The sequence below is a fragment of the Elephas maximus genome, chromosome 18, assembly GCF_024166365.1.
Source record: "Elephas maximus indicus isolate mEleMax1 chromosome 18, mEleMax1 primary haplotype, whole genome shotgun sequence".
Lineage (NCBI taxonomy): Eukaryota > Metazoa > Chordata > Mammalia > Proboscidea > Elephantidae > Elephas > Elephas maximus.
This window is the reverse complement of record NC_064836.1, coordinates 16384349-16396930: the sequence shown is the minus strand read 5'-3', so window position 1 is coordinate 16396930 and position 12582 is coordinate 16384349. Positions and strand designations below refer to the sequence as shown.

Genomic DNA, 12582 nt, shown 5'->3' with positions numbered 1-12582 from the left:
GAGAGAGTTCCACATGATTCTTAGGGCTTCTTTATTTTTTTTCAGATTCTTTTATCTGATTTTTCTTTGAATATATTGGTGCCAAGTGTTTTATCTTCAATCTCACTAATTCTGCCTTCCACGTCCTCAATTCTGCTCCTTTGACTTTCTATTGAGTTGTCTAATTCTGTAATTTTATTGTTAATTTTCTGAATTTCTGATTGCTATCTCTCTATGGATTCTTGCAGCCTATTAAATTTTTCATTATGTAAAAATATGGAATGCTTTATGAATTTGCGTGTCATCCTTGCTTAGAGGCCATGCTAATCTTCTCTGTATCATTCCAATTTTAGTAGATGTGCTGCCAATGTGAGCACTCTATGGCTCATAAATGAGAGAGATTAATCCAGGAAGTCCTCACAGAGGAGGCAGCATTTGATCTGGGCCACTAAAGATAAACAGGAATTCTCCTGGCAGAGGCAGAAAAAGATAGCATAACAGTGAGAGGTCACACTGTGAACAAAGGAATGGAGAGAGGAAAGAATGTATGGCCTGTGTAGAAGTAGCAGGTTGTATGTGTGGGCTGGAATGTAGGATGTGTAAAGGAGTGTGTCAAGGTAGGAGACAAGAGGCAGAGTTAAGGGATAGAAATTCCACTAAAACTTTGGGCAATAGGGAGCCATGTTATTTGAAAGTACAAACTTTACCATATCATACAAATCTAACAAATTTAGGACAAAAAGAAGAGAAATATTTTTTAGAGAAGTAAATGTCCTAAGACTAATACACCATATCTGGAAACCAGAGGCAGCTTCTGGCATCTACCTTGGAGGGCACTGGTGCCCAGGGTGCTGGCATTGGCCCATGCCTTCCCTGTTGGCTCCCAAGTACAAAGGCAGCAGAGCAGCTCTGATGGCCTGCCCCAGTTGAACTCTCCAAGAAGGCGGGGAGGTGGGGGAGAGCTGTGGCCTTCCAGGCCTGGGAGGACGGCAGGAGAGCGCCAGGTCCATCCCCCTCCCCGATGAGCCATTTAGATCTGCTCAACAGCAGTGCAAGCTCTCCTAGTGCAAGACTGAGTCACTCAGACTCACAGAAAATCTCAAATCCCACTGGCTACCTCCTAACTCTAAAGTCGGGCCCAAGCGAGGCCTCGACAATGCAGTCATCTCAAAGTCCCCCTACCCTGAGGAGAGGGACAAGGGACTAGTCTCTATTTTTGACATATAGAGTTACAAACCCATAGGTTTTTTTCTTTTTTTTTTTTTTTTAAGAACCTTTAAATACCTTCACAGGGTACAAAACGCAAAAGCCTAAAAGGACATATAATAAAAAGTCTCCTTCCCACCCTAACCCCTCAGCCACCCAGTTTTCCTCCCCAGTTTGTTGTGTATCCTTCTAGAGGTGTTCAAACCATCCAGCTTCCAACTAGGAACTATCAGAGATTGTGTTTGACATAAGTCCCGGGAGATGAAATCCTAAACTCAGAAGTCACATTGTTAAGAAGAGATCCCCGGACTGGGACAGGTCACCAGAAGGCAAACAGCTCTGACAGCATCTAGACTGGGACGAAATCCCAGGGCAGCCTTCTGAGAGGTTTCTCTTCGCACTAGTGGGGAAAGTGTACAGATCTCTCCCATGGAGGAATAGAGAGTAGGGGTATGACAACAAAGGGTGGGAGCTGGGTAACTGAGTAGGGAAGAAAAGAAAAAAAAAAAAAAGTTTTTGTCAAGTCAACTCCAACTCATGGTGATCCCATGTCTGTCAGTGCCCCATAGGGTTTTCAGTGGGTGGTTTTTCAGAATTAGATCACTAGGCCTTTCTTCCAAGGTGCCTCTGGGTAGATTTGAACCTCCAGCCTTTTGGTTAGCAGCTGAGCAAGTTAACCACTTGTACAACCAAGAGCTCCTGAGTAGGGAAGAGAGTGGAGCAAGTCCTGAAAAAGGGGAGATGGGGAGTACCTTAGTCTCTCTCCCGGGGCTACCCTAAAAAATAACACAAAATGGCTGGCTTTAAAGAACAGAAATGTATTTTCTCACAGTCCTGGAGGCTGGAAATCAGAATCAGGGCATTGGTAGGCCCGTGCTCTCTCCCTGACCAAGCTGGGGGAAGATCCTTTCTTGTCTCTTCCAGCACTGGTAGCCTCAGGCGTCCCTCAGTGTTCCCTGGCTTAGAGATGGATCTTCATACGGTATCTTCCCCTATGTGACTCTGTTTCTGTGTCTGTTCTCCCCTTTTACAAAACACCTTTCAGTAGGGACGAGGGCTCACCCTACTCCAGTATAACTCTTTAACTTACCTGATAACGGGAGAAAAACCCTATTTCCAAACAAGATCATATTCACAGGCACAAGGGTTAGGACTCCAATCTACCTTTGTGGGGGGACATTTCGATCCATAGTGAGGAAGATATGACCCTGCTTGGGACACAAGCCTCAGGCTGACTTGTCTGCTAGTCTCTGCAGAGGTGTTTATTATCAAGGCCTCTGTAACTCAAGCAGGTGTGACTGGAAGGGTGGCAAAGATGGGCCTGTGTGACAGTCTTTCCCCTGGGCCTTCCCCCAAACAGGTCGGGGCTGAGCAGAGGTGTTTCTTCACATCCTTGGTGTAATCACATCTGCCGCGTAACTCCCCAGGATCTGGTTCTTGTTTACTTTGAAGAAGCACGGTTACTACAGAGCCTAGTGGCCCTCTTCCAGCTTCTCCAGAGAGCTGTGGAGGAGTCCAGGGTCTGGGGAGGAGAGCCTGGCCCAAGGAGAACGGCTGAGTGGGAGAACCAGCAGGCCTCCCAGCGCCCTGCCCATCCCCAGGCTCCCTCACTAAGGCAAGTCAGAGAAGGGCCTGGCAGGTTCCAGGGGCTTTCCTTGGACAAGACATCTGGGCCTATCTTTCCCCAAAGTTGAGGAAAGAAAGAACAGGGAAGGAGAAGTAAATGAAGGAGAGAACAGATGAGGGGCGGGGCCAAGGAACCAGGAAGAGTTCAATGTGATGTGACATCACCTTCTATGTGGTTTTCACAGTGGTAAGAAAGAATAGAAACTGGGGGAGGGAGGGAGATTTTTGCTCTGTTAACTTTGTACCTATCCCCAGTGACTTGCCCGATGCTTGCCATGGATATTTTTGCTGGAAGGATGGAATGGAGGCTGGTGGAATACAGGTGGAGAGTGAAAGAAATAAAAAAGATCATGACGGTAGCTCCCGTTTATTGAGCAGTGGTTAAGAACTCGGCTGCCAACCAAAAGGTCAGCAGTTCAAATCCACCACCCGCTCCTTGGACACCCTATGGGGTAGTTCTCCTCTGACCGGTAGGGTCATTATGAGTTGAAATTGGCTCAACGGCAATGGGCTTATTATGTTCCAGACATGGTTCTAAGTGCTTTCCATGTGTTAATCAATCCCCAAAACAACTCTACAAGGTGCTATTAATACCCTTTCAGTATCCTTTGAGGATACTGAGTTCCTGGGCGGCGCAGTTAACTCGCTCAGCTGCTGACTGAAAGGTTGACAGTTTGAGTCCACCCAAAATTTCCTCAGAAGAATGGCCTGGTGATCTACTTCCGAAAAATCAGCCACTGAAAACCCTATAGAGTACCCTTCTAGTCTGACACACATGGGGTCTTCCATGAGTGAGACCTCCATGAGTCAAACAAACAGCAACTGGTTTTTTTATTTTATTTTTTAAGTAAGGGCTGGCATAGGGATTTGAATGCAGGAAACTAGGACCCAAAGCCTGTGTTCTTATCCACCACGCTGTCCTGGACAGGAAGAAGGACAAGCTGGAAGGTGACTAAACAAACACATATAACTGCTGCAGCTTGAGGTATAAATTCTAGGCTAGAATTTTTCTTCCTCAATCATTTGCCCTGCTAAGACCCTTATCCCCATTGAAACCATCGTGGAGGCTCAGAAAAAAAAAAAAAAAATTGTATTGATAATAAGACGGTTATGTTCTTCCAAAACCAAATTTCCAATAATCTAATAATTTAGGATGAAAGCCATGAAAAGATGTGGGCTCAGGTGACCAGAACAAGACCCCTGCATCCCACCCAGTTTAAGTGCTCTTTCTCTCTCTCTGCTACCCCTCCTTGATGCCTTCCTCTCTCCTGTTCCCTCTGAGATTTTCAGAACATTGTCCAAATAAGAAGGTGTTCCTGGAACACCATTTTGGTTCCGTTCATTTACACCCCACGCAGCTGCCTGCTCTCCTCTCCCTGGGAATTTGAGTTAAGGAGGTATGTAATATGAAAATCAGGTCGTTTCCACTGTTCTTCAGCTTCCAAAGGCCATGGTGCTGCAAATGAAAATGTCAAGATGGGATAATGACATTGGCCCTGACACCTTGTTTCCCAGCTATATTATTTATCCAAAATCAATTCCTGAAAAAGACAAAGGATGTGAATAATCAACCAACCAGATGGAGTGTCAAGTGTGCAGGCCGAAGAGAGGAACAGGCTCCCTGAAAAGAGAAGGAAGAAAGGCCTCTGGCCTGGGGAACATCTCTGCCATGGGCACAAAACACAGCACGAAGAAAAGCATATGGCTCAGACCTGGCTGCCTTGGCAGGTAAGGCGTATCCCTAGGTCTAAAAACAGATGCAATTCCATCCCTAGGTCTAAAAACAGATGCAATTCCAGGACGACTCAATCAAGTAACTTTAACATCAATACGACCTGGTTTATTTTATGGTCAGTGTTCCGAAATCTGCGGAGCAAATCATAGCTTTATACCAATTGTCCTAGAACTAGTTCCACTTAAATACTTTGAAAACTGGTCAGCATCACTAGCGTAATCATTAAGAAGCTATAATAGCACTAACCTTTTAAGTTAGAGTATGAGAACATAGAATTCTCCTTAATGAATGGAACAAATAGATATTATTATTTGATTACTAGTAGTCGTAATTGTACTTACGACACTAATAATCTTTCTTCACCTTAAAACTCTGAAGATTATTCGCTTCCTTTTCCCAATCTCTAAAGAACTATCCAAGAAGTCATGTGTTTTCCCTTGAAAGAAGAAGTGAACGAAGAACTATCCGCCTTCTTCGATGTACCCGTAGGTACAATAATCCTAACTATTGCATTTCCAGCAATTCTACTTCCAACCCCAAATCGCCTAATTACCAACCGTTGAATTACAATCCAACAATGACTAGTCCAATTAATCATAAAACAACTTTTGTCTATTCATAATACAAAAGGACTGTCATGATCTCTAATACTAATTACTCTAACTTTATTCATTGGCCTGACCAACCTACTAGGTCTATTACCCTATTCATTCGCTCCTACAACACAACTAACCATAAACTTAAGCATAGCAATTCCCCTATGGACTGGTACAGTTGTCCTAGGCTTCCGATATAAAACTAAAATCTCACTAGCCCATCTTCTCCCACAAGGAACACCTACATTCCTTATCCCTATAATTATTATTATCGAAACCATTAGTCTCCTCATTCGACCAGTCACCCTAGCGGTTCGACTCACCGCCAATATCACAGCAGGTCACTTACTCATTCATTTAACCGGAACCGCCACACTAACTTTACTATCGATTCATTCAATAACAATTACAGTAACATTTATTACAATAGTTCTACTTACAACCCTAGAACTTGCCGTAGCACTAATTCAAGCTTACGTCTTTGCTCTACTAATTAGCCTCTACCTACATGAGAGTGCTTAATGACTCACCAAACACATGCCTATCACATAGTAGATCCAAGTCCCTGACCCCTTACCGGAGCATTATCTGCCCTACTTATAACATCCGGCCTAACTATATGGTTTCATTACCACTCTGTAATTCTCCTGCTTTTAGGATTAATAACTAACATCCTAACTATATTCCAATGGTGACGAGATGTGGTTCGAGAAGGAACCCTCCAGGGCCACCATACACCTGTCGTGCAAGAAAGTTTACGATATGGTATATAATTTTATTTATCACCTCTGAAGTACCAATTACTCACTGGTCTTCTCCTTTGACATCTTCTGACAGCTGTGGGAAGCACTCTCTAGGAAATGGGGAAGTAAGTAGTAAGAAAGGACCCTCAGGATATCACATGAAAGGGAAAACAGGAGCATTAGAATAAGGTTCAAATTCTGGAAACCGGTAATTTAAAGATACTCCTTGTAATACACACACTCCACGCACGGGAGCTTGTTAGAGTCTGGGGCAGGGCCACAGTTTTCTTTGGCTGGTTTCTTCTTGCCTTTAGGTCTGGCTGAGGAGACGGGGCCAGGCATTCATTTATCACTGGGCATTTTAGTCAGTCTCACTTCCTGTTTCTCATGATGAAGCCATGATCATCCCATAATGATAATAATAACTCTGCAGTCTTGCCTCTGCCTTCTATTTATCTAGGGCCGCGCAGAAGGGCATGTGTAAGTGGGAGTGGGAGAGTGCCGGCAAATCTGCTAGATCCATCAACAGCTGGGGGTGGAGGCAGGCAAGGAGTGAGGGTGGGGGACAACAATTAGCAACGGAAATTATTAAGCTTGGTTTTTTTCAAGACAAGGAATCTAAATGGCCTGGTAGTTCCTCCAAATGACTATTCTCATCACAGGGACATGTGTAAATCCCTTCTCCCAAGGATCTCCAAAAGTAAGACCTTCCCCAAACCTTTCCATCCTCCAATCTGCCTCAATCAGGGTAATCTTTGTGGTCTGAGGCTCAGGGAGTTCAAGCTAATTTCCCAGAGTCCCACAGCAGGGAAGACAGGACCGACCAGGCTTCCTGTGCATCTACCTCAGCTGCAACCAAGAAGGGACTTTCCAACTCTATGGGGAACTTGCAAAATCGTTGGGAAAAACCACAACTATTTCTGCTAAGGAAAAAAATATGCAGTCCCTGAAAATTTGAAACCCTAGGACAATAAGAGAGAGCTCCCTTATTACTGGGAGTGTGTTCAAAACATCTAAGATTAGGATTGGGCAGGAGGAGCAGCTTCCGGACTTCACTTGGGACAATGGGTTCTTAGAATTGGGGTATCAGGCCAGTATTTTAATTTTTCACCACCACTGAAGGGCTGTACTCTAAGGACAAAGGTTGAGCATTTTCCAGGCTCTGGAGAATCAGATGGGAGTGGGGGGAGGGGAAGCCATTATCTTGATGAAAGTGAGTGACATAGTCCTTTAGATCCTGCCCTTCCCTTGGGGAGCTGAGGAGAAGGGAGGGAGGGGGGAAGCCAGTGGTTCCAGAGTTCTTTCTATACAAAGAGAAGATGCAGATAAAAATAAGAAATAAACACCAGAGAGGGCCTTTAATCAATTAAGTTAAAAGAAAAGAAAAAAACCAACTCCCTCTCAGACACACGCACTCACACACCATGAAGCACTGTCTAGCTAAGCTAAGGAAAAAGAAAGGATATGATATCACACGTGGAATATATTCATCGTTGTTGGATTTTTTTTTTTCCAAAGGACAATCATAGACCTGGGTTGGATGGTGACCGACAGGTTAAAAATGTTAAAATGAAACAAGTCGCCGGTGACCCTGTGAATAACCGGCCTAGGGCGGTCAGTGTTCCTTCAGGAAGCCAGGATATCACGGTGATAGCAAACACCACACAGCAGTCGACACGTGCCAGACAGGGCTCTCAGTGCTTTCCATGTATTTGCTCACTTCATTCTCACAACAACTCTGTGCAGAGGCTGCTATTGTTAGGACATTATCATTCATGTTCCTTTTGATCTTGCCTGCCCAGCATTTCTGAGCCTGTAGAAGCACTGGGGGATTCAGCCCCTCACCTCTGCCTCTTCTCTTGATAGCTACTATCACAAGCCCAGGACCAGGTACACAGTTTGCAGGACCCAGTGCAAAATGAAAATGTAAGGCCCGTTGTTTAAAATTATTAAGAATTTTAAGGAGATTGACAGCAGAGCTTTAAACCAAGCATGGGGCCCTCCTAAGCATGGTCCCCGTGTGAATGCATAGGCCACCTGCCCGTAAAGCTGGCCCCACATCACACTTCCCTGAGTCCTTGCACAAATAAACTGTGCTGTCTCCTATTATCCCACGTGCTATGTGCCTAACTCCGGAACAAAGAAAGGGAAGGGAGAAAAACGCATCCTGTCCCAGTGACCCCACTGTACATGGGGTCACCACAAATTGAGGGCCAACTCAGTGTCATCTAACAACCTCCCCGCCCCGCCCCACCACCAATACACCAGGCTTCTGTGTATGACTTTGTTGAAGAAAACATTCTACAGCAAAAGGAAAACCATGATCTGAGCGACTGTTAAGATCTCTCCCAACCCATGTTAGGAGAAGTGCAGTTTTCTTCATCTCCTTCCTCGCATACATCCACGATTCTGCCTCAGCAGGCCTCCGTACCCTGCCCTCTTTTCCATCTCTTTTCCATCTCCCCACCACTGCCTAGTTTCCCTTCACCTAGAATATTCCATTAGCTCGCAAACTAGATTCCTTACTTCCAATCCCATTTTTCTCTTCCACCTTTCACTCTGCTTCTGTTATGGCACTTGTCACACTTGAGCTTTTATTAGTTACTTTTTGCGTCTTTCTCTCCCCTTGGGTGGAAAGTTACTCCGGGATGGGTACGCTACTGCCAGCCACCTGTGCCCTCCTCAGTAACCCTGAGTGCTAGGTACTTACACTGCGTACTTGCCCAATGCCTCCCCTGAGTATGCCTCTCCTTTCCCTTCAGGCGCCTGCTCTGGTACAGCTTAGCCTTTTGAACACTCAATCCAGAGATCAGCACTGCTCTTCTGTCTAAATTCTGGACAGAAACATCCAGAGTCCTACCTATTACCATCAAAATGTAGCCAATTGGGAACAACTCAAAAAAGCAGGGTGAGAATGGTTGCACAACTCAAAGAATGTGACTAGTGTCATTGAATTATACATGTAGAAACTGCTGAATTCGTGTATGTTTTTGCTGTGTATGTTCTCAACAACAACAAAATTAAATAAAAATTTCCTTTTAATGTAGCCAGTTGCAAAGATTAGGAAGATCCTGTGGATCAATCAGGAATGGTAACACTGGTGAGAAGGTGGGAAGAGGGCTAATCAGTGTTCCCTGCTTTCAACTGTAGATGGGAGGCTGGTTTAGCCTGGCTTTAGTCAGAAAGCAAAGGGGGCCTACCCAAACCAAACCAAACCCAGTGCTGTCGAGTCAATTCTCACAGTAGAACTGTCCCATAAAGTTTCCAAGGAATGCCTGGCGATTCGAACTCCCAAACCTTTGGTTAGCAGCCGTAGCACTTAACCACTATGCCACCAGGGTTTCCAAAGGGGGGCGGGGGCTGACTGCCATAATTTTCACTGTTTTTAGGTGCTTTGGCGTCACCTCTGACTCATAGCAACCTATGTATAACAGAACCAAATGTTGCCTGATCCTGCACCATCTTCACAAGGGATGGTTTGAGCCTGTTGTTGCGACCAATGTGTCAATCCATCTCACTGAGAGTCTCCTTCTATTTTTGCTGACCCTGTACTGTCCCAAGCATGATGTTTTTCTCCAGCGATTGGTCCCTCCTGATGACATGTTCAAAGTCAGCAAGAGAAGTCTCCGCATCATGGCTTCTAAGGAGAATTCTAGGGGTACTTCCTCCAAGGCAGATTTGTTTGTTCTTCTGACAGTCCATGGTATATTCAGTATTCTTCTTCTACACGATTTGAACATGTCAGTTCTTCGGTCTTCCTTTTTCATTGTCCATCTTTCGCATGCATATGAAGAAACTGAAAATACCACCGCTTGGGTCAAATGCAATCTTCTCTCCCATCACAAAGGAATCACTAGCTCATAATTGTTTTAGAGAGTGATGGCTTTGATCACTATTTTAGGGAAGAACCACCAGTCAAAAATGATTCACCTCAACATTTAAAAAAATCTTACTGGTACCCTGATTTCATTTCAAGACCAACTTAAATTACCTTGGGTTCAGAATAGGACCACATCCCTATGGTATTTAGGATGCATTCAGCTGAAAAGGTAACTAGCAGTGGGTTAAACCATAATGGTTAACACTCTTGGCTGGTAACAGAAAGGTTAGAGATTTGAGTCCACTCAGAGGTTCCTCAGAAGAAAGGCCTGGAGATCTATTTCCAAAAAATCAGCCATTGAAAACCTCTGGAGCAGAATTCTGCTCTGACACACAGGAGCTCGCCATAAGTCAGGGTCATTCCAATTTGTGGCCTACTCCATGGCAACTAAGGAGCCCTGGTGGTGCAACATTTAAATACTCTGCTGCTAATCAAAATGTTGGGCATTTGAACCCATCCAGTGGCTCTGTGGGAGAAAGACCTGGCAATCTGAAACCATGAAGATTACAGCCTAGAAAGCCCTATGGGGCAGTTATACTCTGGCACATGGGGTCACTACGAATTGAAAATCGGCTCCACAGCACCTATCAACAACCACAGCAAGTGGTTTTTAGTTTCTTAATAAGACTGAAGGGAAGTGATCTCAATGCTGTTCTGCAGCTGTGAGAGTTAAGATTGTGTATCAACTTGGGTGGCCATGATTCTCAGTGGTTTGGCAGTTATGTAATGATGTAGTCATCCTGCATGATGTAGTCATCCTGCATGATGTGATCTGATGTGATCAGCCAATCAGTTGCAAGGGGAGTTTCCTTGGCAGTGTGGACTGCACCCAGTATATATATGGACATTCTGGCAAAGCTCGCTTTCTTGCTCTGGATCCTTCATCTGGCTCGTCATCATCTGACCTCTGGTTCTTGGACTCTAGCCAGCTGCCTACTATATTACCTGCAGATCTTAGGATTCATCAGCCTCCACAGCCCATGAGCCAGCAGCCTGCTGTCTGACCTGCCAATCTTGAGTTCCTCAGCCCCTGCAGTTGCATGAATCAGGAGAAGCCTCCAGCCTGACTCCTGACCCATGAACTTGGGACTTGCCAGCCTCTACAACCATGTGAGCTATTTCCTAGAGATAAATATCTCTCTCTCTCCATATATATATATACACACACATATATATGCTTCACTGGTTTCACTTCTCTAGAGAACCCAGTCTAAGACATTTGGTACCAAGTGTGGTTCTAGAGAAACAAAATTGTAAGGATGAGTTTTCTAAATTGGTTCTAAAGTCTAACTAGTCTTAAAGGCACTCATGACTCTCCCTCCCGTAGTAAAGACATGCTAATGCATGGCGTAAGGTGGCAACATTAATCCACAAAATATCACCACCAATAGATCAAGTATTGGTGAGAAGCAAGGCTCCGGGTGATCACACTTTTGATACTTTTCTACAGCTTGTCAGAATGAGAAGTACAGGGAAGCTGGCTGGTTGGTCCTACTTGCAGTAGACAAAGTGGTGAAAGAAAGAGATAAGCTCAGAACATCAAGTCACAGCTCAAGTGCCACATAAAAGATCTGAAGGTTGCCACTTGTGCCCTGAGAGAAAGCCTCATTTCTTGTAGTAACAGAGCTGATATTGTGAAAAACCAACCCCAGAGTCTTATCAAAAAAAAAAAAAAAAAGAGTGGCTGAATTACAGCTCTAATTGAATTCCCAACTTTGAATGGTGTCTGAAGTTAAAGTAAGGGTATTGATTGGGAAGAAATAGGATCCTGAACTTGGGATGGGGTCATGTGGACACATAATCAGGAAGCCACAGGCACTGAGCCCCTAAATTCTGTCGAATCACTCCTGCCAACAGAACCAGCCCTCTAACTCCCATCTGGAGAGATCACTCCACCTTTGACTGCTAAGCCACCCTCCCCAGTAGAACCATTATCCCTTCCACTCCCTTCTGATGAGATTAACCCAGCTGTGCGTGAAGACTCTTTGTCTGAGATATCACCTGGGACAGCATCTGGGGCATTGCCTGGGGCATCCATCGCTTGACATAGGGGCCTTACAAGACATTGCTGAATCTTTCAAGGACCCACCCCCACCACCCATTTTTGCTTCTAGACCCATAACTAGACTTAAGTCCCAGTGAGCTCCAAAAGATGAAGTACAAACGTGACCCAGGAGGAGGTACACTACACTCCAAAAGAACTCCTTGACTTTTATAATATGTACAAACAGAAACCTGGGGAATATGTGTAGGACTGGCTATTAAGGGTATGGGATAATGGCGCAAAGAACATAAAGCTGGATTAGTCTGAGTTTATTGATAGGGGCCCACTAAGCACAGATTCTTCATTCAGTGTTTCAGCTTAAGAGGTTAGGAAAAGATCTAAGAGTTTATTCAGTTGGGTCACTGAAGCATGGATTATAGAATGGCCTACACTCAATCGAGTTGATGTACCAGACCTGCCTTGCAGAAGAAAGTATCCAAAGGCTTAGGGAAATTGGCATGTTATAGTGGATTTATCAGGTTAGACCCACAGATTCACATATGGAGTGCCCAGAGAACACAGCTTTTACCACAATGGTGAGGAACAAATTTGCGAAGGGAGCCCCAGCATCCCTGAACACTGCTGTGGTTACTGTTATATGTACGTCAGATTTGGCAGTGGGAACTGCCCTGGCTGAATTAAGACACGTAACTACAATGAAGCTGCCTGGGCCCCCTGGTGGTAGGGGCCAAGTGGTGGCACTCGATCAACAGAGTCAAGGTGATCATCGTTACGGTAAAGGACAGCAGAGTCAAAGCAGTAATCAAAATAGT

The 12582-nt window shown here is 44.8% G+C and overlaps 1 non-coding gene across 1 annotated transcript; it reads right to left on the bottom strand.

The window, feature by feature from the left end:
- Positions 1 to 249: 249 nt before the first annotated feature.
- On the bottom strand, positions 250 to 356 carry LOC126061844 (U6 spliceosomal RNA). Its single transcript, XR_007513898.1, has one exon. It is a non-coding gene; the product is annotated as a U6 spliceosomal RNA (small nuclear RNA).
- Positions 357 to 12582: the final 12226 nt, after the last annotated feature.